This window comes from Pieris rapae, chromosome 15 (assembly GCF_905147795.1).
Source record: "Pieris rapae chromosome 15, ilPieRapa1.1, whole genome shotgun sequence".
Taxonomy (NCBI): domain Eukaryota; kingdom Metazoa; phylum Arthropoda; class Insecta; order Lepidoptera; family Pieridae; genus Pieris; species Pieris rapae.
The window spans coordinates 6,971,947-6,977,946 of NC_059523.1; positions in this window are offsets into that span (position 1 = coordinate 6,971,947).

Below are 6,000 nucleotides of genomic sequence, written 5' to 3' on the forward strand. Positions count from 1 at the left end.
ATATTGAATTTATCGACGTCCACCGTAAATTTACTTTACGTATTAAATAAATTTCTTAATTTAATTCCAAAAGAATATATATATGAACATGTTCCATACATTATACATCAAGGAAAAGCCGACCGACTTCAACCAGGAAACCCTTAATAACCCCGAGGTTGTTATCAAGTTTTTTTTAAATAATACGAAAGAAGTGTAATAATTTTTAGTTTCCTTTTTTTATTTAAATACGGTCAGTTTCATTGGGCAATAGGATATAAAAATTGCTTGTTAAGAAGCAAAAAAATAAATATCACATTAAATCAATTTTCATTCAAGCTTTAAAACTCGCTCACGCCGGCAAAGACAACGTCTCTACTGGCTCATTATCAAATCTTTCATATTTTCCGAGCAGTTGTGGTGGAAAAAATATTTTGTACACGTCACGTCCAATGTTGCATTATAACGCACGTATATTACGTTATGACGTAATATTGTGAGTAACGTAATTATTGCTTATAACACGTCACATTATTCAATAACAGAACGCTATAGCTGATATTTACGTGCGTAAATTCTAAGTCTCAATTTCGACTAGAGTGCTATTAAATAAGGCAAACTTAATATAGAAAAATGGTTTTAAGACAAAGGAAATATCAAATATTAATTCATTTGATATTGCAGATAGTCCCGTATTATTAATTATTGATTGAAAAAGTCTGGTTCTTACTTTTAGAATAGCACTCTAGTATAAAGCCATTTAGCGTTTTTAAACCTTAGAGCAGTAACAACTTCCCTGTGGTGGTTGAATTAAGCAACAACTATTTCCACTAGCGCTGTCAGTTAGTCCAACTAGTGGAAGTGCTGCATTAGTGACCCACGCAGGTGTCGCGTTTAGTTTCATGTTTTGATACTTCTGGAAGCTTCCACTCCGAATCATGGAAATGTTATTTAAAATAAAATCTTTTCCTTTTTTCCCTTCACCACCCTTCTGTTGCTGGAGAATCCGTCCCAGGGAAAAAACACTGCTTAACTGCAGAGGCAAAACAAGAAATAAACTCACGGCAACACAATTTAACACTTTAATAATATTAGGGGGCTTCACCCTAATATTCAAAGTATTCCTCCCTTAAAATTAATTTCAACTAAAAATAAACTTTGAACACATAATTGTTATTACTTTGTCTGTGTTTATTATGAAAGCTCACGACGGGTCTCATTAATTTAAATAAACAATTTGAGGTGACCTAAAATTTTCTACGTACAGAAATTAAATTTCTGTCGTCTAGTTCACTAATTAATTTAGTTCGAATTGAAATTTGTTAAAAATGCCATGAAACATTTCAATAATGCTTATTGTTTAAAGAACAAGCTCATTTAAATAGTTAAAGAAGATAATTAATTTAGACTATGCATCGATACAATAAAATATGACTTATTCCACGTCAGTAAATTTGAATCGGTAGACATCTCTACTCATCGGCAAAGAAGACCGAGGGTGTATGCCGAGAGAAAAAGCCGGCGTAAAATACTCACGATACTCTTTTAAAATCCGATGTCATCAGCAAATCATCAAAAGCGAATACCATATGTATACAATACTTGCGTACGGATTTTATGAGAATTGACTCGTGTAGCGATACTTTCACATTCTACCTACCGTACAAATACTTTCAGTAGTTTTTGGGTTTATTGCGTTCATATAGACATATGTGGCTAAGTCCTATAATATGTCATAAGAATTTATCTTTCCAGAAAATTATCCAACACTTTCGTAAAATTTTATTAATAATTACTAAAAAGATTTTAATCATGAGAAATTTACTAGGAATCCTTTTGCAAACTAGCGAAATAGGGAATCAGCTACCAGTGAAAATAAAGAACTTCAAGGTCGTTTCTATCTTCAGGTATTCAGAAAAGGTACGTCTTCCCGCAAATGCTGGCAAAGGGTCCCCTTACTCAATGCATATCCTTAGGCTGCGGTAGGTGCCTTTCATGACAGACCAGGAAGCTCGTTGCAGCCCTAATTTATAAAAAAAATATACCCTATCTGCTTCCACCAGCAAACAGAAAAGTTAATTACACCTCGTTTATTTCAATGGTAATATAACAGAAATAATTACCCACCATTCATCGCATTAATAAAGTTAATAATTAATACACTATTGACACTAATATTATGAATTTCCAATATTAATTATAATCCTCATATTATCAAACATCATATAATTTATTACTGAGCTTATTAAAGTATGATAATATTCATTGTTTTTCAATAACTATGAACACTTGATTAATATTTGTATGAGGCTTTTAACAGTTTTCTAAACGGCCATCATAAATTTGTACACATCTGTGGTTTACAAAGTTTGTAAGGAAGACTTTGTTTTATTTATTATTTTGATTACTTATTATCCAAATGAGATATTTTGAGTGGTATTTTAAATTTATGTAATTATTGTGAATTTTTTCTTTCTTTTGTATTTTATCTATTGGAAAGTCGCTTTGTGATAAACAATATTCTTTGTTCATGATAAAGTATTTCGAATGGTAATGTTCTGGAAACGGTTAATGATTCGAACACCAAATTATTACAAATGTAATAAAAACATTAGTGCAATAGATTAGCTTTGTTTTCATAGCGCTAAATCTATGTTAAAGAAAAAGAGCTCATTAAGAAAATATTTTCGACGTTAATTTATCTCGGAGAAATTTTTCTCAAGATATATTAAAAATAATAAATTATCTTTACTATCACATTTTTGGATAAGTCATTGGTTGTATTATTTCGCTTGTTATAAATAGCTTCATTTAAATAATATAATATTGAGTAGCTCCAATTGAATGTCTTATATTTAGTTAACTTAAGCCATTGAGAATTTCTAATACATAAGAAAATGAAATCAATAATATATTAAAAACCTAGATATTGGCAGATATAAAAAACACAATTTAATTGCTATTGTGTCATTTAGCAATTACCGTTTAATATTTTTTTTATTACAATCAAGTTTTAGCATTTCTTTTATTTATCAATTTTAAAAATCATTTTCAATTATTATGGATGAATTTTCAAAATTTTATTACAATCTGATCCAAGATGGATCTCAATAATATTTTTTCGTATATGAAACTTTATTATAATATATAGACCTAAGATGTGGTCCTAAATAAAAGATAACTATAGACAAAAAGGTACTAAGTTACATCGGGGGCGAGCAAACCATGATTTATGCACATATTAGCATGGCGACCCCAAATTTATTTCTCAGAATAGCGCGTAGTGACGTGACCAGTTCCTCAAATAGATCAATTAACCTTGTAAAAGTCTGACAAAATTTGTTGTTTACCCTTAGGATTTTGAATTCTTATCTTCAAATTGCTTGATTCACATATATTTAAATCTTTCTACTTACTTTAATATTATTTAGTATGCAATTAATAAGGTTTAAGTTTTAATATTGCGTTTTATTTTTGCAGGATTTCCTATATTTATGTTCCTTGTTTTTTGGTGTTTTCTACGATACTTTTTAGGATATTATTGGTTATCTAAAATAACTAAAATGCAGTGGTATCGTTAATCACTATTAACGATAAGTATTAAAATTAATCAAAAAGATTTGATTTTTATAAATAAATTATTAGTAAATACTATCACCGTCGTATATGAAATTGATTTAAAAACTCAAAAACACGTGTTCTAAATATAAAAATACTAGAATATACAACTAGAACATAGTAAACAATTTCCATACCACCTAGACCTAACTTTACGATGTCGACACCAACACCTATGGTGTGCGCGTGCATCGTAAAAATCACTCTCATCATTTTTCTCCATCGCGACAAACGAAGTATAACTTCAAAAAATTTGTGTATATTTTTTTGTACTTCAAATACAGTAGAATTCGTTATCATCGGAAGTCGTTACAGGCAACGGTTGAGATGTGGTGTGATGTGATGTGATGGAGAGATACGTACATGTATAGTTTATACTAATTTATTATTGAGAATATTTTCAAATATAGTTATCCACTGGTACATATTAAAAAAAGACTTAAAATATCACATGGGAACCCAAAAAAATTTAACTCCGAAACCTAAACGTTTACCTACCATCAATGTGAATGGAATCAAAAGATAAGAAATGTTTCTGAAAGAAATAAATGTTTGTGTCTTTGGCGACTGAATCCGGTTTCAATATCTGCATGGAATTACTAGGAGTTCTTACAAATAATTCATTAAAACATTCGCTACACCCAAACTCGGCGTTACATCTTTTCTATAGACGCACAAATTTTGTAAAAGTATGCTAAATTTAAGAGACTTAGATTTAACGTCGTTACAATCGTAATCCACTGTAAATATGTATTTCTTGGAATATTTTCTTTTAAAGTTAAGTGGGTATAGAGTCATTTGAAAATACAACGTCGATGAAGCCTTTTTCAGTTTCTTCACCTCGCCTTTTCCTTCACCGTTATGTGTTATTTGCGCACATGAAACAAAATCCATTAGTGTACTGCGTGAATCGCAATCAAGAACACTGCAACTTATCTTTATATAATATTATATGACCTACTTTAGTTGGCAGCTAGGATATATTAAAACATTAAAGGTCAAATAATTTATAATGTTTTATAATATATATGTATTATGTAACTACATTTTTTTAGATCGGGGAAGATGTTCCAGAACTAGCTAACTTTAGAGTAGCGATCTCGAACTTCGGAAACTCGATACAGCATGCAGTTAAAGAGGTGAATCACTAACAACTTTGTAAGGATGAACTTGAATTAAATTGGGTATAACTTTGAATATAAATTCTCAAATATGTCTGCCTTTTTTTAACAGCCTGCCATGTATGTTTTTTATATGCTAGAGATACAAGACTTAACCTTACCTTACTTACCTTAAACCTGAAATAAATAAATCTAGATTTATAACAAGAACACCACCTTTTCTTAGATCGCTTCACGGGAAAAAATAGACGTCGATCTTTCGGATTTTATTTCATATATATTTAAACCCTTTTAGTTGCAATCCGAAAAGAATGAGAAGTTACTGATCCTGATAGCAAAGAGGAAAGACAAAGTCGAGGGAGAGGATATATCGATATATAAAGACAAGATATTGTACGTTACAATTTAACAAAATTTCGAAATTAACTTAAGACAAAACAACAACCCTTCTGACTTAATATAAACCCTTAATATTTTTAATACTCCTTTGTTTGACAAAGCGGAAGCTGTAAAGTGTGTGATGATAACTCGTAAATTTCAGGATAAGGCAAACTTAAGACATGTTAATATGTACACTTAATTGAAGTTTCGTGTTTGACACGATAACTTCTACATAGTCTTGTAAGAAGTAATACAGTGTTACAGTGATTTTTAAATTTAAGACAAACTTTCCAACGTTCTACATACATAATACAAATTGAATTCAAGACTTAATGAGACTTAAAGGCAAATTACAGACACGAAGATAAAAAAACATCGACTTATAGATTACAATAACTACAGGAAAATTGATTTCAAACAGTTAGCAACTACGGATACAGAGCAGCTTAAAAATGAATAATTTGTTTTGAGTGAGTGATTAAATAAACATTTACAGAAATAATATACGATAAAGGGAAACCAAGTTTAAACCGCTTTGGAGCGCTTTTCAAAAGGGTTACTTCATTATTTGAATAAATCTTCAGTCGGCGGGTGGCGAAAGCATTTGTTTTCACTCGCAAAACCACTTTAGGCGCGTGAGATCGCTACTTAAATTGTGGTCACGACATTAGATAAAGTGCCGAATGGAGTATGATTAGACTTTATTTTTCAAACTGATACTAAAAACGTGTAGGTTTCAAACACAGCTATGCTTTTCATTGATATATTTTATATATTCTGTCATGGCCTTCTTAGCATAATGAAAATTTTCGTAAAATGTCTGTGGTAAAAATTTTAAAAAGGAATAAAAATATACTCACGAATCTTATTTGCCGGACAGTATAAGACTAGTGTATATGTC